Source organism: Schistocerca serialis, chromosome 2 (genome assembly GCF_023864345.2).
Source record: "Schistocerca serialis cubense isolate TAMUIC-IGC-003099 chromosome 2, iqSchSeri2.2, whole genome shotgun sequence".
Taxonomy (NCBI): Eukaryota; Metazoa; Arthropoda; class Insecta; order Orthoptera; family Acrididae; genus Schistocerca; species Schistocerca serialis.
The window spans coordinates 887,601,204-887,628,663 of record NC_064639.1 but is presented as its reverse complement, the minus strand read 5'-3'; the positions used below and the strand labels follow the sequence as shown (position 1 = coordinate 887,628,663).

General features: G+C 37.2%; 1 protein-coding gene across 2 annotated transcripts in view; it reads right to left on the bottom strand.

Annotated features, from left to right (window-relative positions):
* LOC126458225 (zinc finger protein 853-like) overlaps positions 1-27,460 on the bottom strand; it is a 39,904-nt gene that overhangs the window by 11,214 nt on the left and 1,230 nt on the right. The gene's annotated exons all lie outside the window — the stretch shown is intronic.

Here is a 27,460-nt window from a genome sequence, read left to right as displayed (position 1 = left end):
ATTTCGTTTGGCACATTAATGATGGAAAAATCACTACATGTATCCGCGAGGTTCGCGGCAGCCTAATGACGAAAAACAACTCTTTCCGATTGACTTCTATAAGGCTCGTGTTGGACACCTTCACTCTTCCAGGTTCACAACTATGATATAACCAGGACAACATAACTCTGGAGTTGTTTTCATGTGACAAGGCTTAAGAGTTTTATAATTTACTAACTCACGGCGTTTGGGAAATTAGTTTACCTACCTTATTACTATCTTTACTTATTGATTTACTTACCTCATTAACCCTCCTATCCCTATCAATTAGTTTCTCCGAGATTCGAACCCGGGTTTTCCGATTCCCAGCCAGTTATCGTGGTCGTTGCGCTATCGGCGCTGTCAGCGAAAAACGTTTACCATGTGGGCACAGAAGTGGCAGTTATAAAAGTTTCATTCCTCGATTTCCGGAAAAGTTTGCGTTTGCGGGCCCCATACCTGATGATGAAAAATACTCAATTTACAATTATCTACCGATCCCTCCAATTTTGAGTTGATTGCTCTTCATAACCTTTAGGAGTGATTTTCTCAAAATTGCGGGGGTATTGACCCAAGATATCTTAAGAGTCCTTCGTTTTAGGTTGTATACAAGCGACCTGACAAATTTGAGCCGAATCGGTTGGCCGTGTCTGAGGCCTTCCCCTTGTGAGATAAATTCAAGCTGCAGTGTTCTACTTTGACATTCCAGAGTACAAATTGTCACAGAAACACTAAGTAAAACATCTGTGCAATTCGCAGATTTATTTATATGTAAAAGCAGACAATGTAATTTTCCTTTGTATGAGAATGCGAGTGCAAGATTCATGAGCAGATTTGAAATTATATATTCGCATATTTTACTGATTGCAGCGAAACCCATTTGTACTGTTAATATAATGTAAAATTTTGAACATTCGGTGAGTGTTGTGATAAACTCCTACTGTTATTGTCAATTTTAGGCTTAAACTTATTTGTACTCTTTTAAAATTTTTGGTAAGGGTAGGGCTAGCTTCATTCAAAACAATCGTTCTCTAATTTCATTGTATAATTACAGGTGAAACAGGTTATTTCTGAGAGTTTCTGATGCTTACAAAACTTTATAATCATAAGTCACTAGTACAAATATTTTTACATAACTTACTTCATGGCAATTCAGCATTGTGATTCACAATTACTGTCAAAGAACAGATCACTCCAAATTTCATTGTATATCAACACAAATAAACACACATTTTTCAGAACTTTCGGAGGTTACCGTTGTTCTGTACATAATCTAATATGTAATAAATCAGCATATATGATTTTGTTACTGTAGCAGATATTATAATAAATGTATTGTGTTACATCTAGTTTTCCCTTAGACAGGAGATATTCTATACATTTATTATAAATCATCTCTATTTTCAAGTTTGCTAATAACTATAACAAACCTCAAAAAGTTTTAGGAAATTAGTAATTTTTACCAAAGGTTTTTCTGTTGCCTTAATAGAAATCTTGTTTTGGGTATTTTCTTCAATTCTTATAGGGAATTACTAAGTTCTTAGCTCAACAGCATAAAAGATAATTAGCAGGCTTAGCTCAAAGTTATTTGCTCGCAGTCCTGTAATACACTGCACTAGCCAAAATGAAGCCCCAATATGAATGCTTTCTCGAATACAGGATGAGTCAGTTGATGATTATAAGCAGCTGTAAATCATCCTGTCTACTGTTGAACGATTGGCAGGTGCTGCGAATTGATGTGCTGGCAGAGCTCCAGGGAGCCATGTAGCTGTGGTGCTGGTATCAAAGGTACCTCGAGTACTATGCTCTCCTGTGGATACTATCTCCTCTGCAGAAAGTACAGGATCTACCATTACTCACCCACTTGACTGCGAGTGGTGTTTCAGTGGTAGATCTAGGCATCCTGCACAGCATGGATGGGTACTAGGGAGGACTCAGGATGTTATACTGATCCCCCTAACCAAAAAGTTTGAGGTGCTGTCTTTCACTGAAACTGAGCCAGTGGGACTCACTTCACCTGTTTTGGGGAAACGTGTTTTGTCTGGTGTCGAGAGGAGGCAAACACAAAAGGGTAGGGTTTATTAATTGTTGGCAGTTCAAACATATAGCAGCAAGGGACAGGAAAGAATACTAGATGCACTCAGTATGTATGCCTGGGGACCTCATTCAAAATGTTGAAAAGGCTATTCCGGCAGCCATGAGGGAACGGGGTGCAAGCAACTGCAGATTTTGGCGGACGCTGGAACAAATGATGGTGTTGTTTGGGCTCTGAGGTCATACTTGGATTATTCCAGAGACTGGCAGAGAAGGTTGAGAAACCCAGCCTTGTGCATGAAGTTTCAACGAAGCTCACAATTTACAGCATTGTCCCAAGAACTGATCGTGACCCCTTGGTTCTGAGCTGAGATGAAGGAATGAACCAGAGACTTCAAAAGTTCTTGACGAGCTACGTTGCAACTTCAACTTCATGGACTTGCACCATAGGGTTGAGAACCGTAGAGTACCACTAAATGGATCAGGTGTGCACTACATGTCACAGGCTGTTACCCAGGTAGCTGACTGTATGTGGAGTGCACACTGTTTTGTCAACTCTCCATCCAATCCAGGTAATGAGATCTGTGGTGAAACCCAGAAGTATCAATGTAGGATCGAAGGAAATTCCACCCATAGGTGACAGTACTGAAATCCTGGTGGTTAACTGAAAAAGTATTTGCAACCCAGTGCCAAAGTTTGGAATGTTCCTGAAAAACAGTGAAGCTCACATAATACTTGGTATAGAAAGCTGGTTGAGACCTGAAATTGACAGCAGTGAGATTTTTGGAGAAAATTTAATCGTATACTGAAAGGATAGGATAATAGGAAATGGAGGTGGTGTATTTGTCACAGTAGACACAAAACTCAAATCCACTGAGACAGAAATTGAAGATGCATATGAGATTGTTTGGGCGAGACTCAATATCTGGGGTGGGCGTAAAATGAAAATTGGACCCTTCTATTGCCCAACACCAGACTCGTCTCCTGATGTAACTGAAAACTTTAGAGAACACATGAGTTGGCTTGTGTGTTAAGTTTGTACTACCACCATCGGTGGAGATTAATCATTCAACAATCAATCGGGAAAATTACAGTTTTGTTAGTGTTGGGCATGACAAGACAGTCTGTGAAACATTATAAAACTACATAGATAAGATAGTTCGGAACCCCATAAGATAATTCAGAACCCCACTCACTCATGATGAAAATATATTACATCTAATGGTAACAAATAGACCTGACCTCTTTGAGGATGTCCACATCAAAACTGGTACCAATGGCCATGATGCAGTTGTGGCAACAATTATTACCAAAGTACAACTAAAACAACCACAAAGATATAGATAAAAAAGCAGTAGTGTCATACCTCAATGAGGAACTTGAAACTTTCAGCACAGAACAGGAGCATATGAACGAACCACAGATTAAGTTTAAAGGAATAGTTGACCATTAACTGGATAGATATGTATCCAGAACAGTTCACGGTATACTACCACTGTAAAGAAACTTCTATAGAAACAGAGACTACTGCATAATAGGTGTAAAAAAGGATAATCTATAGATACAGAGATGCTGAATGAAATGCGTTTGGCTGTGAAAAAGAGCAATGTGTGAAGCATTCAGTGACTACCATAACACAATACTGTCAAATGATCATTCACAAAACCCAATGAATTGTGGTCATATTTAAAGGTTGTTAGTGACACCAAAGTCAGTGTCCAGTCACTCTTGAATGAGACAGGCACTGAAACTGAGATAGTAAATCAAAATCTGAAATTCTTAACTCTGTTTTCAAATGTTCTTTTACAAAGAAAAATCCAGCAGAATTGCCATATTTAATCCTTGTGGCACTGAAAAGATGAAGTATTAGTGTCATTGGTGTTGAGAAACAAATGAAATCATTAAAAAAGAACAAAGCTCGAGATCCCAACTGAATCCCTGTCGGATTCTATACCGAATTTGTGGCTGAGTTAGTCCCTCTTCTAACTACACTACTGGCCATTAAAATTGCTACACCAAGAAGAAATGCAAATGATAAACAGGTATTTATTCGATAAACTTATTATACTAGAACTGACAAGTGATTACATTTTCACGCAATTTGGGTGCGTAGATCCCGAAAAATCAGTACCCAGAACAACCACCTCTGGCCGTAATAACGGCCTTGATACGCCTGGGCATTGAGTCAAACAGAGCTTGGATGGCGTGTACAGGTACAGGTGCCCATGCAGCTTCAACACGATACCACAGTTCATCAAGAGTAGTGACTGGCGTATTGTGATGAGCCAGTTGATCGGCCACCATTGACCAGACGTTTTCAATTGGTGAGAGATCTGGAGAATGTGCTGGCCAGTGCAGCAGTCGAACATTTTCTCTATCCAGAAAGGCCCGTACGGGACCTGCAACATGCGGTCGTGCATTATCCTGCTGAAATGTAGGGTTTCGCAGGAATCAAACGGAGGGTAGAGCACGGGTCGTAACACATCTGAAAGGTAACGTCCACTATCACCACGATGTCACCAAACATGGATGCGACCATCATGATGCTGTAAAGAGAACCTGGATGCATCCGAAAAAATGACGTTTCGCCATTCGCGCACCCAGGTTTGTCGTTGAGTACACCATCGCAGGTGCTCCTGTCTGTGATGCAGCGTCAAGGGTAACCGCAGCCGTGGTCTCCGAGCTGTTAGTCGATGCTGCTGCAAACGTCGTCGAACTGTTCGTGCAGATGGTTGTTGCCTTGCAAACGTCCCCATCTGTTGCCTCAGGGATCGAGACGTGGCTGCACGATCCGTTAGAGCCACGCGGATAAGTGCCTGTCATCTCGACTGCTAGTGATACGAGGCCCTTGGGATCCACCACAGCGTTCCGTATTATCCTCCTGAATCCACCGATTCCATATTCTGTTAACAGTCATTGGATCTCGACCAACGCGAGCAGCAATGTCGCGATACGATAAACCGCAATCGCGATAGGCTACAATCCGACCTTTATCAAAGTCGGAAACGTGATGGTACGCATTTCTCCTCCTTTCACGAGGCATCACAACAACGTTTTACCAGGCAACGCCGGACAATTGCTGTTTGTGTATGAGAAATCGGTTGGAAACTTTCCTTATGTCAGCACGTTCTAGGTGTCGCAACCGGCGCCAACCTTGTGTGAATGCTCTGAAAAGCTAATCATTTGCAAATCACAGCATCTTCTTCCTGTCGGTTAAATTTCGTGTCTGTAGCACGTCATCTTCGTGGTGTAACAATTTTAATGGCCAGTAGTGTATAATCTATCATAAACACACACAAAAAACATGTTCAGTAGTTGGCAGAGAGCAAAGTTCCTGCCAGTCTACAAGAAGGTAGTAGAAGTGATCCACAAAACTACTGCCCAGTATTAATGACGTCAATTTTTGTAGAGTCGTGGAACATATTCTGATCTCCTTCATGCTACCCAGCACAAATTCTGAAAACATCGACCATGTGAAACCCAACTCACACTTTTCAAGCATGACATACTGAAAGTTTTGGATCAAGGCAGTCTGACAGATGCAGTATTTCTTGATTTATGAAAAGCATTACCACATGTACACTTATTGTCTAAAGTATGATCATATGGGGTATCAAGTGGAATTTGTAACCGGAATGAGAACTCTGGTAGGGCAGATGCAGCATGTTATCTTGGGTGGATAATCATCATCAGATGTAGAAGTAACTTTGGATGTGCCGCAGGGAAATGTGTCAGGACTATTGCTGTTCATGTTCTACATTAATGACCATGTGAACTTTATAAATAATATCCTCAGAGTTTCTGCAGATGATGCAGTTATCTGTAATGAAGTACTGTCTCAAAGATGCTGCATAAATATTCAGTCAGCTCTTGATAAGATTTCAAAGTGGTACGAAGACCGGCAACTCGATTTACATGTTCAGAAATGTGAAGTTGCATTGTAAATAGCCTTTCGCTCCCCGTACTTTACCCCTGCCACCTTCAGCATTTGAAAGAGAGTACTCCAGTCAATATTGTCAAAAGCTTTCTCTAAGTCTACAGAGCTAGAAACGTAGGTTTGCTTTTCCTTAATCTATCTTTTAAGATAAGTCGTAGGGTCAGTATTGCCTCAAGTGTTCCAACTTTTCTATGGAATCCAAACTGATCTTCCCCGACATCAGCTTCTGCCAGTTTTTCCATTCATCTATAAAGAATTCATGTTAGTATTTTGTAGTCATGACTTATTAAACTGATAGTCCGGTAATTTTCACACCTGTCAACAACTACTTTCTTTGAGATTGGAATTATTATATTCTTCGTGAAATCTGAAGGCATTTCACCTGTCTCATTCATCTTGCTCACTTGCTCACCAGATGGTAGAGTTTTGGTAGTTCTAATGGAATGTTGTCTACTCCCAGGGCTTTTTTTTTAAAAAAAAAAGAAACACCTTTCAATGCTCTGCCAAATTCTTCACGCAGTATCATACCTCCCATTTCATCTTCATCGATGTCCCCTTCCATTTCCATAGTATTGCCCTCAAGTTCATCACCCTTGTATAGACCTTCTATATACTCCTTCCACCTTTCTGCCCTCCCTTCTTTGCTTAGGACTGGTTTTCCATCTGAGCTCTTGATATTCATAAATGTGGTTCTCTTTTCTCCAGAGATCTGTTTTTAATTTTTCTGTAGGCAGTATCTATCTTACACCTAGTGATATATGCCTCTACATCCTTACATTTGTCCTCTAGCCATCCTTGCTTAGCCATTTTGCACTTCCTGTCGATCTCATTTTTAAGACGTTTGTATTCCTTTTTGCCTGCTTCACTTACTGTATTTTTTTAATATTTCTCCTTTCATCAATTAAATTCAATATCTCTTCTGTTACCCAAGGATTTCAACTAGCCCTCATCTTTTTACCTACTTTATCCTCTGCTGCCTTCACTATTTCATCTCTCAAAGCTACCCATTCTTCTTTATACTGTATTTCTTTCCCCTGTATTTGTTAATTGTTCACTAATGCTCTCTCTGAAACTCTTTACAACCTCTGGTTCTTTCAGTTCATCCAGGTCCCATCTCCTTAAATTCCTGCCTTGTTGCAGTGTCTTCTGTTTTAGTCTACAGTTCATAACCAATAAATTGTGGTCAGAGTCCACATCTGCCCCTGGAAATGTCTTACAGATTAAAACCTGGTTCCTAAATCTCTGTCTTACCATTATATAATCTATCTGAAATTTTCCAGTGTCTCCAGGCCTCTTCCATGTATACCACCTTCTCTCATGATTCTTAAGCCAAGCGTTAGCTATGATTAAGTTATGCTCTGCGCAAAATTCTACCAGGTGGCTTCCTCTTTCATTCCTCACCGCCCAGTCCATATTCACCTACTACTTTTGCTTCTCTTCCTTTCCCAACTATCGAATTCCAGTCCCCCACGACTATAAAATTTTCATCTCCCTTAACTATCTGAATAGTTTCTTTTATTGCATCATACATTGCTTCCATCACTTCATCATCTGTGGACTTGTACTACTGTGGTAGGCCTGAGCTTTGTGACTACCTTGGCTACAATAATGTGTTCACCATGCTGTTCATAGTAGCCTATCTGCACTCCTGTTTGTAACCTACTCCGGCATTACCCTTATTTGATTATATATTTATAACCCTGTATTCACCTGACTGAAGTCTTGTTCCTCCTGCCACCGAACTTCACTAATTCCCACTACACCTAACTTTAACCTATCCATTTCCCTTTTTAAATTTCCTACCCTACCTGCCTAATTAAGGGATCTGACATTCCATGCTCCAATCCATAGAACGTCAGCTTTCTTTCTCCTGATAACAACGTCGTCCTGAGTAGTCGCTGCCCGGAGATCCGAATAGAGGACTATTTTACCTCCAGAATATTTTACCCAAGAGGACACCACCATCACTGAACCATACAGTAAAGCTGCATGCCCTCGGGAAAAATTACAGCTATAGTTTCCCCTTGCTTTCAGCCATTCGCCGTACCAGCACAGCAAGGCCGTTTTGGTTAACGTTACATGGCCAGATCAGTCAACCATCCAGACTGTTGCCCCTGCAACTACTGAAACGGCTGCTGCCCCTCTTCAGGAACCACACATTTGTCTGGCCTCCCAACAGATATCCCCCGTTGTAGTTGCACCTACAGTACGTCTACCTGTATTGCTCAGGCACACAAGGCTCCCCACCAACAGCAATGTCCATGGTTAATGGGGGCAAATTAGATTAACAGGGGATATTTAACATATACAGAGAAGGGCAGCACATACGGTTACAGGTTTGTTCGACCTGCAGAAGAGTGTTATAGTGGTGTTGAAGAAACTGAACTGGCAGACTCTTGAAGATAGACATAAAATATCTTGAGAAAGCCTGCTTACAAAGTTCCAAGAACAGGCTTTAAATGATTTTCAGAATATACTACAACCCCCTACTTGGATCATGAAGACAAGATTAGATTAATTACAGCACATAGAGGCAAATCATTCTATCTGCACTCCATTCAAGAATGGAAGAGTAAGAAACCCTAATAACTAGTACAATGGCATATCCTCCCTGTCATGCACTTCACAGTGGTTTGCTGAGTACTGATTTAGATTGCAAAATGCTTTCGAAAATGTCACTGTTGTCAAAAACCCAGCCTGAAATTGTGATAATATCTTTGATTGCTGTTTTCTATGATTCTCAGTTTTATTTTTTAATTTCTCTTATATTTTGTCACCCTCTTCTTCAACAATGTTCTACTGTCATTTCGTCTTTTTTCATCTCCTCTAGCCAACTACATTTGCTTGATAGTGCTTCCTTTATTATCTGATCTCCATTCTCAGCTGCTTCTTGTCTTCTCTCTTAATGCTGGTTTCTGAAAGACTTCATTGCTGCTGTCCTAATTTGACAGTTCCACATGACTGTCTAGGAAGTACAGCTTTTCCACATAGTTTGCTTACTATGAACTTTCATTCTCCACACTGGTTTCCATGTTATGGAAAATAACCAGAAAGCAAAATCGTGGGAAAACAAAAAATAACTGACAGAAAAGCTAAATATACTGTAACCACAGTAGTGATGTACCAAACTACCATATGCAAACTAGCAGTGCTGCTGTCTGTTTGCGTGAACTGAATATATCAAACTACCGCATGCAATAACAGTGGAAAACGAACTTATCAGTCAATACATAAACTACAATAATGGCACAGGAAACAGAACAGTATTGGATACCGTAGTTGGATGTAGGAATTTCAGCAACTGGAATTATTTAGTTAGTGGAAAGGCCTACACAGAAATGGCAAGAGTCTATTCACGACAACAAAGTTGAACAACTTTTCTAAATGTAGCAGGTCATTAAACAAGCTGTTTTCATCTATAGAGTTTGTCTTGCAGCAATGTCAAACAAAGCATCAGGGCATGTATGGTGCAAGGTCTAAATATACTTGTTACGGACATGGGAAATATTGGGGCACAATGTAGAGCATGCAAACATAAAAGGAAGAATTCCACAAATATAACGGCTAAGGTACAAGACACAACTGAAGTGACGACAGTTTTTCTTTGTCAGCTGCTTCTGAAAGTTAGTCAGATAACAAACTGGAGAGATTTCTGACATATGAACAACAGAACATTTAGCCAATAAATCTGTTTCCTTTGACAAATGTGAGGGAACTTGAAACTCCAATAAGAATTATAGTTGCCAGAACAGATAAATTTTTGTTTGGCAAAAAGTTTGGAGAAGTTGATGTTGAAAGCACAGTTTATCGAAAGAAATTTCAAATAAAAATAAAAGTCATTCTTGCAGTACCACATTTCCTAACAATCTTTTGTTGGTATGTAAACCATGGGCTACAATATTGTTTATGAAAGTTAAGCGGGCTCAGTTCAAAGAGGCAATGAAGTTACAGCTGTAGCTCAAAGGAAAGATTCAGGTTTGTATACCCTTTAGTGTATACTTACTATGAATGCTATGTTTAGTGCTCCAGATTCAGACAAAAGCTTAGGACATTTGAGCTTTGAAAATATGAAAAAACTTCATTATCTAGCAGATGGACTGGACGAAGTACAGTTTTATGAACCTGTAACTAAATGTTTGATCTGCAGCGAAGGTAAAACAAACACGATTATCACACAATGAGTCTCATGTTTCAGCAGGTGATCACACAGTAATGTCCATGGCCCTATACTGCCCATCTATTTAGGTGGAATGATGCAGTGACTTTCACTGATGATCCTACTCACTTTCCAGTAGCTTATATAGTTCAATCGAAACTGAAAGTGTTTCATTATTTTAAAGTATATTATGAAGGGACTACTGCTCATTTTGAGATGAAAATTGGGAGATTTAGATGTGGTAATGGTTGTGAACACAATTCGAATGAAATGATGAAATTCTTTGTAGGAGAGGGTGTGCAGTTAGAGTTTACGATAAAGTACACACGTCAACGAAACAGAGTGGTAGAGGAACTAAATTATATTATAACTGAAAAATCTCACTGCGTAGTTCTTGCATGCAAACTTGGAAAGAAATTTTTGTCAGAAGCTGCAATTGCAGCTATTGTTATCATTAACCATTGTCCTACGTCGGCTTTATGTGGAGAATTCCAGCAATGCTGCAGTATAGAAGGAAGTTAAACTTGAATAAACTGCATGTGTTTAGGTGCACTGCATACCTGCACATTCTAAAGGAATTAATGACAAGAAAGCCTGATAGTAGGTCTTTAAAGTGTTTCATAATTTGCAATTGTCCTAACTATGTAGTTTTTAAAGAAGACAAATTTTTGTTTGAAGGTGGAAGTAGTGATACTGGATCATTGTGGAGACCATTCAAACGGGCAATGCAGCGCATAACAAAGCAGAAGATCAGGGTCATCAGACCGAAACAAACTTTGGGGAAACTGAACGAACTGTTGAAGATAACTCAGAATTTATGAAGTTGAAGAAAACAGAACCTCTGTGGAAAAATACAACAGCTACATCACCATTCTGCAATTCACACTCGGGTCAGAGGGTTTATAGCACCACCTTCAGACTATTTCTCTACCGCTCTACTCTCGAATAGTACATGAGAAGAGGAAGCACTTAAATCTTTTCATGGGAGCTCTGAGTTCTCATTTTTTTATTTTTTAAAACAATGATCCATTTCTCCCTATGCAGCTTAGTGTCAACAAAATATTTTCATATTTTGACAAAAAAGTTGGTAATCTGATTTACCATGTAACCAAAATATAACAGATTTCTTTTAGCACTCATATAGACGACCTCATACTTTTCTCTATTTACAGTGAAAGACCACTTTTAGCAGCATACAGATATGTTGTCTAAATAATCGTGCAATTGGTTTTAATCTTCTGATAACTTTACTACAAGGTAAATGGCGGCATCATCTGCAAATAATGTGAGAGGGCTGCTCAAATTGCTTCTAAATAGTTTAAATAAATTAGGAACAGCAGAAGGTCTATAACACTTTCTGGAGATCACCAGACATCACTTCGTTCTACTCATTGACTTTCTGTCAATTACTTTAAACTGTGTTTTTTCTGATTGGAAATCATGAACCCAGTCACACAACTGAGATTATACTCCATAGGCATGCAATTTGATTTCACGTCATTTGTGAGGATTGGTGTCAAAAACCTTCTGGAAACTAGAAATATGGAATCAATTTGAGATCCCCTGTTGATAGCAGATCGTTTCCTTTGAGGTAATTCATAATGTTTGAACATAGTATATGTTCCAAATTCCTATTGCAAATCATCATCTGTGATACAGGTCTGTACTCTAGCATGTACTTTAATTTCCTTTCCTTTCTTGGGTAATGGTGTGACCTGTGCAACTTTCCAGTCTTTTGGTATGGATCTTTCACTGAGTGAGCAGTTGAATATGATTCATAAGTATTGAGCTATTTATCATCATACTTTGAAAGGAACCTAACTGGTATACAATCTGGACCAGAAGATTTGCCTTTATTAAGTGATTTAATCTGCTTCGCTACAATAAGGATATCTACTTCTGAATTACTCTTGTTGGTAGCTGTTCTTGATTTGAGTTCTGGAATATTTACTTCATATTCTTGGGTGAATGAATTTCCGAAAATCATGTATAGTAACTCTGCTTTTATGTCACTGTCACTGGTAACAATACCATCGTTACTGCACAGTAAGGCTATTTATTATGCTTGCCACAAGTTTACTTTGTATACAACCAGATCCTCTCTTGATTTTCTGTCGGATTTCAAATCAGAGTTTTGTTGTGGAAATTATTAAAGGCCAACCAAGTTTTGAGCTTCAGTGAAATATCATCAGTCTTGAATATTTTACTTTCTTTTAAATTTGGCATTCTTTTTTGATTGCTATGTCAATCCAAATGAAGTGATCCAATGAAAATTACGTTGTTTGCTTGACCATTTTTAATTATTTCAATTTTTTATATCTGATTACCTTATAATAGAGAAGTTTTTTTAAAAAAATTTCCTTGTGCCGTTATTGAATAGCCGCAATTCAATTGTAAGCACACGACCCTTTTTCAATTTGGAGATATTAGCATTAATTTGAATATCTCAGCACTGGGTTAAGTTACAGTATTGCAATTGACATGATTGTTCTTAGAAAAGTCTCCTCTACAACACTGTTTATTACCCAAAATACCCTAATTCAAAAATAACCAGTTGAAATGATCTCCAAAGTTTGGTACTGAAAATTTAGAAAATCCACTTTTGGAGACCCAAAAATAACAACTAAGGAATGACTTATCAGAGTGTGTTTCTTTCTCTAGTTTGCCTTACATAGAGCAAGAACACTGACAAATGTTCCCTCAATTTTTTATATGAATTTTTGAAATTCAAAAAAATCTTTATTTTTTGTAAAGTTTGTGGCAAGAGCACCAGAGATATCTGGTGGGACTCTACATAAAAATTTGTTTTTGCACATTTTTTACACATATATGATAGCAAAGTACTGTAAAATTTCAACATTGCTATTTGACTGTGAACAAAGATATGAATTTCTGAAAATGAGGAAATGTTCACATTACACTACAACTGATCTTACGGCTGTTGCCTAATTCATCCGTGATGTTGGTTAGATGTAATAAATTATTATTGAAGTTAAGGTACTGAATTATATGCAAAGACTTGAAAAATTACTGAACTAAACACTTATATTACCTTGACAAATTTAAAATAATTATTTTCAATTAACACACTTTCGAGATACAATGCTTCCTAATCCTAGTAGTGATGGATAAGAACACTTATTTCTTCAGACAGCTTTAGTGATATAGAATAAGACGTCCCAACTGGTGTCATAAGTTCACACAGAAAGCTTCCTTGACACATTCTTCACTGGTATCCAAACTTTGTCCCTAGAAGATTTATCACTAATAGATTTATTGAATGATGCTCTTGGATTAGCAGGGTTGTAAAAATGCACAAAAACATCACTGTTTCCCAAACTAACTCTTTCAACCTGTGCTAGCCACCACTGTCCATCATACACACATGCCACTATGTCATTCAATGTTAAAGACAGATACATAGTTTTACTGATGTTACATAGCATCGAAATACATTTTCTGCATGCCAAGGAATTGGTGGAATTGCTTTGTCCCTTTTATTGCTATACATTTTTCAACTCTGGCTTGAAGTGTTGTTTTGATGTGAAGAACTACCTCTTATTTCTTGATGAAAAAATAGGTGATGCCTTTAATATTATGCTTGCAATACGCATACATATCCTCTACTGTAAGAATTTGGTCTGTGGTCTTCCTTTGTAGGCTGGCGTTACTCACATCACATTTTGTTGTATCTCCTACTGCATCGCATGCATTTTTACCATGGCAAGAGGTAAAAAAGTGCCATTTGGCTTCCAACCCAAAATCTACTTTGTGGTTGCAAAGATTTGAAAATTTTTTCTTGTTCTTGTACTGACTACCACTTCCATCTGAAAAGTAGATGAGCTTCTCAGCCTTGGTCAACGTTTCTTTTATGTAATTTGTTACATACTTTTGAAACACAAGGACAACTAAAGTGTTGTGTTCCGAAGTAGTCACTTAGAATGCAAATTGAAGAATAGCAAACTTCGTCTTTTTCATTTCTGAAGTACAGAACACATGGGCACACCGTTGCCTGGTCACTGACCCAATTTTGTATTTCATACTGAACCACAAATTTAAAGTTTTCTGCAAAATCAGCTACGATTATGCATTCAGTTCTGTAAAATCATGCTTCTTTAGCCTTAAAAAACTTCATTGTATTTCAGAAACATAGTGGTGATTTTTGAGATTTTTCTAAATTATCAATTACAGATTCAAATCACTCTTCCTGAGATTTAACCACTGTTATCATTTCAAACCTGTCGGTTGTGACCCACTGTTTGAAGTTAACATTGTTGGGCATTTCCTCCTTAGACTTCTTAAGCAATTCAAGAGCAGTTTCTTTACTATGGCATTCATCACATGCACTCATCAAGCAGCCATAATTGTTAGTGTCACAGGGCATTAAATCTAGTAACTCTTAGTAGTTAACATCAATAAGCTTAGCACCTGCAGCCATCAGCCAGAAATTTTGATGATATAAACAAACACATAAGGATTGTGTTCCTGAGGAGCTGACCAAAATAAGCCACTTAGGGCAAAGGCAACAAAAATTTTTACCTTCCAATTCTGCATTCAGTATGAGCATTTTTGAAAGCTACATAAAGTTCATTTAAATCTGACAGCCCTAGTCATTTCTGCTTTGCTACTTTAACTCCATTTATAACATCTCTTTCGCTGTCTTTGTTACCTGTGCACATTCTACTGTTTTTGTCACCTTCAAAAAAACTGCTGAATCTTTTCAGTTATTTCTTCACTTACACTTAATCCTTTCTTCTTTCCTAAAACTTGAAGAATGCCTTGCTCTTTCGCTAATTTTTGGGTTAATCTAACCAAACAATCAGAAATGGTGAACTCGTGAACCATTTTTTTCTCTTGACCATGAGTCAGGGAGCAAACTTAAAATTTTAACTTTTTCTTCTTTAAGTGTCATTGAATACTTACTTATTAATTTCTAAATTAATCTCAAATATTCAGTGGCAGGAGATTATGGAGATAGGTTTTCTTCTTTTTTAGAAATACTGTTGCATCTGTATTACTAAGGCATGATTCTATGTATTTTCTAATTTTGTCTGAAATTCACTGTACCTTGCTTTCAATAGCTGCTTTTCTTTTTCCGCTACTCAATTTTCTTTCTTTCGAAGCAGGAGATACCTCTAAATAAGAACAATTTGCTAATAGCTTCCTCATTAGTAATACAAATGTCATTAACAAGGTTACATGATTCTTGTTCTGGATTCACGATATACATTTTTGAGTAACAATTTGTGCACAGGGAATTTCCAGAAATCACATTAAGTTTCACTCGAGAAGCCGTTTTATTCACACTTTACAAGGACAAATGTTTAAGTTTTATTTCCCTCAAACCTTTAGTAACTGGCTTTTTATGAACTTTGAGTGAATCAGAGCATTTCTTTTCCAAAAATGTGATTGTACTTCAGAATATATTTTTTCTCGTGATACAAACAGCTGATACAGAAGCACCTACTCATAATTTAAACAAAGTTTGTCTATCTTCATCAAAGTCATTAACATTTTTTAAGTTTTTTGAAACTGAACCATAAACTGTTTCGTGACACACTTCCCTTACTATATGTCCAACAGAGCATTGTTCGTCCACTTTATTGCATTCCAATTAGTCTCTCAAATTTATGTATTATTAAATTTTAAAATTATTTTAGTTAATTAAAAATTACATTCATGACAAAAGCACACAAAATATTCTACACTCTTAATTAAGTATATACATCCTGTCTAACAGAGGTTTTTGAACAGACTGACTACAACAATGCCACACCCAGCAAATGTAGTGGAGGTATGCAGTTGACGTACGGACTTGTCACTGACTACTGGGCTTCTGTGCAGACTTGTAACTCTGTCCACAGAGCTCCTGTACACACTTATCTTGGGGACTAAACTCATGCGCAAAACTGTAGCCTTCTCAACAACAGAGAAATTTCACATGTTTACTATTTTACTTTTAACATTTTGAACTTTTAATAATGTGCTACTTAATTGAGAATAAACCTACATGTAAACTGATAATTTTTTCAACATAGAACTAAAACAAAAGCTCTTATTGTGTAATATTTTACTATCAAAATAAATAATACTAACTAAGTATAGGATGATAGTGTTAACTAAATATAGGTTACAACTAAATTTTATTACAACGAAACATTTAAAGAGGCAACAACCATAAGATCAATTATTTAATCATTTTCAAAAATTTGTATCTTTGTTCACAGTCAAATATCAATGCTGAAATTTTTACAGTACTTTGCTATCATATAGGTGTACAAAATGTACAAAAATCAAATTTTTATGTTCAGTCCCACCAGAGATAACCAGCCCCAAACTTTACAGAAAATAAAGATTTTCAAATTTCAAAAACTTATAAAAATTAAGGAAACATTTGTCACTGTTCTTGCTCTATATAAGGTTAGTAATTTATGATATCTATCCAGAGGACAAAAATACACTCTTGTAAATCATTCCTTGGCTGTTACTTTTGGGAAAATTTATTTTCTAAATTTTCAATACCAAACTTTGGAGGCCATTTTGACTGGTTATTTTTGAATTTAAAGTATTTTGGGTAATAAACAATGCTGTAGAGCAGAGTTTTCTCAGAAATCATGTCAACTGCAATGTTGTAACTTGACCCAGTGCAAAGATATTCAAATTAACGCTGATAAACTGTCGTGCACTTACAAATAAAAATGGGGGCCATTCAATAATGGTGCAAGGTAATTTTTTTTTTTAATCTGTCCTGAACTTCTTTGTTATAGGGCTATCACATATAAAAAAATCAAAATATTGAAAAATGGTCAAGCAACCCTAATTGGATCACTTCACATGGACTGACCCTGCTGCTGTTCAGTGTACCATGGAGGATCAGTACCATCTCTTATTAATTTACAAGACATAAATCTCCGAAGTGTTATCAATGCTGCTTCTTTGAATTTAAGCTGTATTTGGTATACACATACGTAGTTAGTTTGGAAGTTTTCTTCTTTCTTTTAATAGATATATTTTGCGTCTGTTTTTGGTGGATTATAATGTTATGGGATCCAGTCTTGCTACAATGACAATGTGGTCTAACCCCTGGATCTGACATGATGCTTCCTATTTGTTCAACATTATACATCAAGCACGTAAACTCCTGAACTAACTGTTCACAATAATAGAACAATATGCAGATACCTGGATGACTACAGAGTGTTGACACTGACTGCAGAAGTTTGAGCATGTGAAGGATTGGCATGGTGAGGAAGAATGGACAAAAGCAATAAAGGAAGAATTGGACCTCAGTTTCCCAAAAGAACCAGGACTTCTGTGCTATTCCCAATAAATAAAAGGGCTATTAACAGCAAATGGTGTTAAAAGTAAAAAGAGATGCATCTGGAAATAATGAAAAGTATTAATGCATGTTTAGTTATTACAGGCTGTGTAAAGGTAAACACATATGACTACAAAGAGACATACACTCTAGTTGCTTGACTCATTGGATTGTGTGTGATGAATGAACGAGATATTTTTATGGAACAATTGGACGTACAAAATGCTATCCCACATGGAGAGTTAACTAAAGAAACTAATATCAAAGTGCCTCCAAGAGTTAAGAATTAGGAGGGGATTGTACGTAAACGCAATAAGGAGGGAACTGTACAGTGTGCAGCACGTAAAACCGGCCCATAAAGTCAACACATGAACAAACATAAATGACACTCCTCTTCTGTCAAGTTTGAATAAAACTCCTACAGGATTCCTAAATACACATCACTGTTCACTGTCATCTCAAAGAATGTGGGCCCCTTGATGCATGTGGTGGAAATGGCACACCAAACACCAATTTTCTCATCATGTAAGGGTACCAGGTGGATCGTGTGAAGATTTTCTGTTGACCAATACCGAATGTTTTGGGAATTTATGTGCCCAGACAGGTGGAACCATGCCTTGTCAGTCATGATGAGCCTTAGTGGGTCCAAAACAACACTGGCAACATCCCTCAACAACTATGAAGAGAAATCCATTCTCTTCTGCAGGTCAGGCTCATTCAGTTCTTGCACAAGACTTATCCAGTACGCTTTTAACTTGAGTCCCCTTAAAACACGTCTGCAACTTCTGTTGGTTGTTGGGTTGTTTTGGGGGAACAGACCAAACAGTGAGGTCATCAATCTCATCAGATTAGGGAAGGAAGTCGGCCGTGCCCTATGAAAGGAACCATCCCAGCATTTGCCTGGAGCGATTTAGGGAAATCATGGAAAACCTAAATCAGGATGGCTGGACGCGGGATTGAACCGTTGTCCTCCCGAAGGCGAGTCCAGTGTGCTACCACCGCACCACCTCGCTTGGTCTGCAACTTCTCTCACTTGCATGAACCTGTTGACTCAGTCTCCTGGCTGACTTACAAGGACTTCTCGTCATTATCTCCTGCACCAGCCTCTTTAATTTAGGTGTGCTGACAGGTGGTGATCTGTTCCTGGGAGCAGTTTGAACCAATCCTGTATGTTCCCATTTTTCAATCAATTCATGTATGGTGCTTTTTGCTGACCAGAACGTGCTGGAAGTTTCTCCTGAAACAAATTTTTGTTTTCACACGAGATCCTGTGCGAAAAAATGCTTCAACAACGGCAATATGCTCAGGTAACAAGTATGGCGTGCGCACGCGCGCGCACGCACACACACACACACACACACACACACACACACACACACACACACACACACACACACACATTAACTCGGCTTCACATAATGCGGCCTTTTTCTCAATTGGTTTTGACAACTTTCACTGGCTGTGACTGCAGCTCCCTTATACAACAACAAAGTTCCCAACAGTGTCAGTACATCAGAGGAAATGGTTAGTACGAGTGCGACTGGATGGCTTTTATCGTTTTACATTATTATAGACAAGCGCACATGCACTGAAACATTATCGATGTGCACAACAGGCCGGTTTTACATGCCACAGCCGATATGTAAACACAATAAAGCTTTACGTGGATACAAGCAGACACCAGGAACTTGGAATTCTACATTTGACAGTTTTCTAACACAACTGGTTTTCAACAACCCAAAGTTGAAAAACACAAAGGTTCCAATACTTATTTGCTGATTGATACGGATGACATTCTAATTGCTGGGAACTCTAGAAGTAAATTCGCTGATATTAAGAATAAGTTAAAAACAAAACTTTGAATGTGAGAACTTGGTGGTCCAAACTTCTATCTCAGAATTGATGTACAGAGAACCAGTGGCAAAAATGTTTCTTAGTCAAAGTGTTTATCTTCAAAACTTACCAAAAGTATTAACACGGAAGACTATAACCCAGTAAGGCACTGATGGAAGTCAAACCCAGTGAACACACTTGTGGAGACATAGTTGAAAACAATCCATGCAGAGAACTGGTAGGTTGTGTGATACTTATAATGACAGCAACAGAATCAGACATCAGTTAACTACTTTAGTATGCATCAAAATAAACCAACATAACTCTAAAGTAAAATTCTTTTATATATTAAAAGGACAATTGATGATGGTATGTGTTACAATGAAAGACATGTGGATATCAGCTCCAAGGAACAAGTGGCAAGTATCTTAACAAAAGACATTTTGATTATACAAATGTAGTTCAAAAGACTATGTCTCAAGATGGGAATATTGAAATTGTGAGACACTTGAGGTTTTAATGTTTGTGCAAATAAGTTGTTATTACTTGTCTAATTATGGCTTCCCATGTTTTAACTTGAATTTTCCAGTTATAACAACAGATTTCATCGTCTAACCACTGACTTTATCAGATCCAATTAATTTCATTAAAATCCTTCTAGTAGTACCGTCATTTCACTTTACAGAGAGCTTCACACAGTAGGCAAAGCAAATTATTTTAGAAGACAGTAGTACAACAGACTAATACAGTCTCATCATCACAATCCCTGCAGGAGTGACATGTAATGGTTCTTGAAACTTACTAAAAATGTTTTCACAGTATCATTTATACCCATCCTCAAGCATTTGCCAGTTACGTTCTTTCACGTCTCCATGACGCTTAACCATGAATCAAACAAACCTGTGACCAATTGTACTGCCCTTCTTCACATGTGTTCAATATCCCCTGTTAGTTCTATTTGTTACAATCCTACACATTCGAGCAGTATTCTACGATGGATTGAACATTTGTTTTGTAAGCAATCTTCTTTATACACCAATTGCATTTTCCTAATATTCTACCTATGAACTACTGTTTGTGACCTCCTTTATCTATGACCCAGGTATTTGCACGAGTTGATTGATTTCAACTGTGACTCACTGATATTGTAGTCATAGAATACTATGTTGTTTTGTTTTGTGAAGTGAAAAATTTAACATTTCTGAACATTTAAAGCAGGTTGCAAATCTTTTCACAACTTTGAAACCTTATGAAGACCTCACTGCATATTTGTGGAGCTTTTTTAGGCAGTACCTCATTATAGATAAATGTGTTATCTTCAAAAAGCTTGAGGTTAGTATTAATATTGCCTGCAAGATCATTAATACACAATGTCAACAGCAAGAGTTTCAACACACTTCCTTCGATGCCTCTAAAGTTACTTCTACATCTATCAATGACTCTCCACTGCATTCCCTCTGCCAAGAAAACTTCAGTCCAGTCACAAACTTCACTTGATATCCCATACAACTATATTTTCAGTAATAAGTGTACATTTGATACCGAGTCATGCACTTTTCGAAAGTCAAGAAATACTGCATTTATATGACTGCCTTGATCCATGTAATTCAGTCACATGACTGATATTTTCAGAATTCATGCTGGTTTGCATGTAGGAGATTATTCTGTTAAATATATGTCATTACATTTGCACTCAGGATTTGTTGTAAGATTCTATAACAAATGGGTGTCCAGGATTTGGACAGTGTTTTTGTAGAACACTTCTGCGACCTGTGCATTCTTCCAGCCACTGGGCATGATTCTTTGTTCTAGGGATCTATACTATATTATTGTTAAACGATGGTCTAACTCAACAGCATATTCATTACCTAATCTGATAGAGATCTAATCCAGCCATACAGCTTTGCTCACTTTTAACAATTTCAGCTGTTTCCCAATGCTACTGCCCTGTTTTACTCACCTTTGCAGTGGTATGAGAATTAAGTTATGCCCATACTACTACTTGTAAAGGAACATTTGAAAATGGATTTCAACATTTCTTCATTTGGTTTGTTACCTTCAATTTCAGTTCATCTCATCCATCAGTGTTTGGACACTAGCTTCGCTATCACTAACGGTACAACTGTTACAATGAGTACTGCTTTCGATTTTGTGAGAGATCTTATGGCTGCAGTAGTCATCGAAAGCTTCATTCAGTCAAAAACGTTTCCTTCAGCAGCTCTCTATTTATTGTGGTACACTTTGTTTTACACCCATTATACAGCAGTGTTTCTTCACAGTTTCTTTATAGTGATGGGATATTGTGGAGGATCCCTATCATCATGAACTGTTTTGCTAGGTCATTGCTGTTCCAACTGCCTCACAGTCACTGGTCACATGATCAACTCTACTTGTGTCCTAAGACCATCAGTCTCTGTTTTAAATATTTACTGGCCCTAAAATATCACTAGCTTACAGTAAGAACAGGAAGAGGGTATATGTGACCATTTTTATGACTTTCCAAGCCCACTGATGATTGGTAGCTCTCTATCAATTGGCAATTAGCTGGCACAGTGGCATATATACAAGAGCGGTTTTGTCCAGAGACAAGAAAACAAGAGTGACTTCCGTCCTTGAAATAAAATAATGTTACACAGTTTCCAACTTTTTGGTTCCAGCAACAAGTCTCCTTCTCAGGTAAAGTATTCTATATCAAATACTGATGAACTACAAGACTGATTTTTAAATTACTTGATTATTAAAAGACTGCACAATACTGGTGTACTCTTCAATGGTAAGTACCCTTCGATGCGGAAGGACCTGGTTTCGGTACCCAGTACAACTCCTCAGTTCCCCCCCCCCCCCCCCAATCATTTTGGCCATCACCAAATCTTATATCGCCACACTTCATACTTAAAATGTGTTCCCTTTCTTTGTTAGTGAATTTCTAACTGTGTTAAATTATCGTACGACTAGATATGATGATGGGAATACAATGAAACCTCCTTTGCTGTAATTCATAAAGGAAGATATACTACCTTAGAAGCCAAAAATCTTAATGCCTATTTCTTAATTGAAATTTTAACTCTTAATTTGTTCACATACTATCAAGTCCCTCTGAAGTGATAACTCTGCTGTTATCAGTTTTAGAAAGGGTCCAGAAGCGAACAAAAAATGATCATGTTAAGGAAATGGTGAAATCTAATCTGTTTGTGAAAATTCTTCAACTTTTCCACTTCTCAAACTTCAGAGAAATTCTCTTGCATACCTTGCAAGACTAGCACACAAGAAAGGATGTTCCAAACAAATGTACTATTTTTTTGTGTTATGCAAAGCACAGCTGGAAAATTCAGTTATTGTTATTGCAAGTAAACTGCAACCAAAGATCCACAAACAGATATGACACTTTTAAATAATTAAGCACTAAACAGAATGATATTATTCCCACCTGCAGAACTTGAAGTCAGAAAAACAGTATAAAAATGAGAAAACGAAAATCCAAAATTTAGCACATCTACACGAAGTATCAGATTCTGAGCTGAAACAAAATGTAAAAACCACAGAAGTATCTTTAACAAAAAAAAGTGAGGAAGGGAAAAAAGTGAATATTAGGGTTTCACGCAGAGTGATGCAGATGATATTAGAGACAGCAGTCACACATCAATTGGAAAGAACGGGAGAGGCATTTGACCATTTCCTTTTCAAAGTAAGCACCTGACACAATTGATTCCCGGAGACTATGGAAAACATAAAACTGGATGGCCACACAGTGTTTGAACTGCTGTCTTCCAAGATGCTACTCAATAAGCTGAGATCATTCAGATTGACACGTGTTGCTCTACCAGCTCAGATCATATCTGAAATATAGGTAGAGATAACAAAACTTCAAATATGGCTAAACTTTTAGTGAAACACTTGCCAGAACCACAATACATTAATCTGATGGAATTATATTTTCCTATCCTTATCGAAGATGAATTACATTAATGTACGAACATCCCAGGGTAGCATATTAGGACATATAACCTCCTAATACACAACAATGAATTTCTCAATATTTTAGCCATGGGAAAAAAGTATTTGCTGCTGAAGGTAACACTTTAGTCACTAATCGTTTGTCATTCGGATAATCGAAAATCCAGGTACCGAATTTATGAAGAAAAGTATTTTTTGCATTGTTAACTCTACAGAGGTAATCTGTCACCAATGTATGGTTATCTTTCTCAGATTAGTACACAGGGTAATGTTAGGTGTTTATTTAAAACAACAAAAACAAATTAAACTTATTAAAATAAAAAAGCAATATTCATTAAAAGATTAGAAACACATTTTCATATGTAGGTAAATTTCTTAAAATTACTAAAATACTGCAACCTTAATTATGTATTGGCCAACAAAAGCCACATAGGACAGTCGGTGTAGTTTAAAAAATTAGACAATTATTATCTGATGTAAATAACTACTTCTCTTCATTGCTGCTACACCACAAATTTGTTTTAATTATAGTAAACTCCCAGTATCATACTCTGTTCTTTTATGAACCTTTTGAAAACTGTATCCAGGGCTTGAAATATTTTCGCATGAGATGGTCTTCTTCTGTTTCATCTTCTTGGTTTTCCTACTGTTTGTTTGCCTGCAGTATGTTTTCAACAATTTTGTCATCTGACATGATTTGAAAACCTTGATCATTACTGTCACAAGTGAGTCAGTCTTCCATATCTTAGGCATCACATTCCTGGCATATTTGCATGTTTGACGTTAGCTCACTTATGTCATCAACAACAGACTAATCCATATCATTTTGAATTTTCGTGCTCCCGTTTTGAAATTCTGTTCCGAGTTTCGTTCAACATCTTCATTTCAATCAAATCCCACGCATCTAAAACCGTGTAAGAGAACTCCTTTAAATTCAATCGCTTGAATAATGACAAAAAGACTTCAACATTATCTTCATCAACAATTACAATCTACATAAAAGTTGTTTTCTATGAAACCGTTTTAATTTTTCAGTAACTCCTTGACCCACTGGTCGTAGAAAGGATGTCACATTAGGAGACACGAATTTTTGTGTAAACACCCCTTATTCTCTGTCTAACAGTTCAGATAAAGGACAGGTTGGCACCTTATCCAGTAACAATAGGACACTTCCTTGTTTACCAATTACATTTTGAATTTTTTTTTACTTAATAGATAAAAATATTGTCATACCAATCAATGAATATTTCAGTGTTCTACCATTCCCTTTTTTTTTGGTGTTTATAAATTATGGGCTCTCTAGTACATAATTGCAAATCTGGGGTCCGGATAACCAAGTCTCCACTGTTCCACATCATCAAAGTACCTAAAATCCAAATGTGTCAAATTAACATTGGTCTCTAAACGAATCACCACTGTACCACGATGTCGCTTAATAAGAAAGATATGATCACATGGAGATTCTTCACAGATGTGATTGGTTTAAAGATTTTTTGACTGATAAGTCCTGTATGTTACAGTAGACGGCAAATGTTTAAGTGAAGCAAAAGTGACATGAAATGTGTCACAGAAGCACAATATAGGATTACAAATGAGTCAGTGTAAGAAGATGACAATTGCAGCCGGCTGGTTGCAGCAGCTTCTTGCGCCATTCTTAACCATTCAACTGATGCGAATTTGTAAACATTTCTATGGCAACCCCTTTGTTGTCGCAGCTCCATTTAAAAAATGTGAAATGTGGGTAGGGCATTCTTTGGCCATGGAGATCCCATCTGAGATATTTAGTCACCTGGTACAAGTCTTTTCATTTAACACTACTTTGGCGACATGCGTGTCAATAATATTGAGGAGGACTGCATGCACACCCAGACCAAATCGAGAATATTCTCATCCCAGCCTTGAATCGAATCAGTAGTGCCATGATCGAGAATCAGCAATGCTAACTGCAAGGTCAAGAGCTGCTGACATAGCTTCGAAGATAACTGTTGTTTCTCACCAGCACCCATTTGCTGAAAGCTAGCAGCAGAGCAGCAAGCTGGCAGAGATCTTTTTACATCTACTCAACAATAGCAGTGATCTCGATATACATAAATGGACTATCAACAATGATGGAAAAGATAGATTGCTACTTACCGTACAGAAGACACGTCCAGATTCTGAAGCTGGCAAGTGTGTGTGTGTTTACTGACAAAGGCTGTGGCCGAAAGCTTTACGCGAGTGTCTTTTAATCGTGCCTCTCTGCAACCTGACATGTCTTCTTTACAGCAAGCAGCAATCTATCTTTTCCTACATTGTTGATATTTCTACCTGGAGTTTCCATGGTTTGAAATGGATTATCAGATATCAACCATACATTAAACACAATTAATACTTTATCTGTAATTCATACGTGGTCAGTGTGTTCACAAAGCATAAAAATCAGGTACCATATCAGCTACCCTGTACCCTGCATCCTTTAATTCAACAGACTGTCACTTGTTATCCACCACACAAAAGAGTAGAGTATGCATACCACCTGCAGCAAATGCCATATATTGTTATCAATGATAACAGATTCCAATGAAAGAGGCAGTGGAAAACCAATCTCACCAGGCAATGTGCACAATTCCAGAATATAGTACTCATGAATCACCATGGTTTTATAGTCATACTTTTCTTAGACACTGCTTCAAAGTAGAAGCTTTAAGACAGTCTGCTGATTGGCACTGGTGCTCCAAAACAGTTAACCTTCCTATTATTAGCACAGAATTCATATGATATGCATTCGTGACATTCAGCATTAAGGTTTTAATATAGCCGATCAAGTTATTCAGTAACTGGATTTAAAACAAACTTAATGTGAAATTAATAAGAGTTAGTTATTACAGAAATTCAGTAGTTTCTATATTCAAGATGTAGTGCACACTGTATTTTTTTTAACACAGAACTTTATGAGTTGTACACCACACTTTCTTTCAGCATGCAAATGTAAACAGGGACAAAAATCAGATTTGCAATCAAGATTATAATGGTGTAGATTTCTTTCATTACTCTAAATAAGAAAGATACCATAAAATAATATACATAAAGCTGAACAATACACAGTGGTATGGAAAAAAAATTGCCCATCCAATAACAATTCTGAATAATTCAAGGCATTAAGGCTAAAAGAGGAAATAACATACTCAGTTAAAAGATAATAAGACCATATGAGATTTCAAGTTAATCATATTAATTAACTATCAGTATACCGAACATAAATGACACAAAACACCTATGAATTTCCAAAACCTAAAGACACATGAAACAATGCACTTCACAATCATGCTGCAAAAGTAAGATAATCAACTGAAAGTTGCTCTGTAATCACTTTCGGTATACATCTGCAAGGCAAAATTCAAACTTTTGCAAATGAAAGACAAAAATAAAACAGTGAGTTACCAAATAACTAACCAAATATTCACCAGTTTTCCAATTCATCGTTCTACCATAAAAGTGTAACTTAACATCACATTAAATATGATCATACCATAAGAAATTAAAACTGTTCCAGTGCCCATATTTAACACAAAACTACAGGGATCTTTGATAAAACACTGTTGCTCACTGTAATAAAGTTTATTAATACACAACACAGTATTGCCCTTCAAATTTGCCTGATAAAATAAACCTGAATTGTACAAATGTTTGTAATCTTTTATTCTGATGCTTCTGTATGTTATGTTATACATTGACCACTACAGGAAACTTGCTTTGACTGATGATGTCAACTACATAGCAACTGTCCTTGAAGTGACTGTAATCTCTAAACATTACTGTCTTCTGAACTGCTACTTAAAACTGTTCAAAAACAACAGCCTAGCTGCTTCTAGTATTTTCTCATTTGTTTTCAGAAACCCACAACAAACCAGCTGTCAACTTCCAATTTACCCACAATCTCAAGCTACAATATAGATCAATCTGTCACCACAACAATTCATTCTATACACTTGCTACTGCCACCATTTGTCTACGTTCAGTGCCAACCACCACTATTAAACAAACTCTGTTTCATTCAAAAATTTGGCTGAACACTCTGGAGGTAAAATATGTACAGGTAAGCTTGATGAAATGCCTTGTACTTGCACATTCCTCATTTATGAAACACGTATTTTCTCTCTTTCATGACAAAGTTCATATCACATGCCATCATGTAAACAAATACAATCACTGCATTTGTGAAGTTTGTACA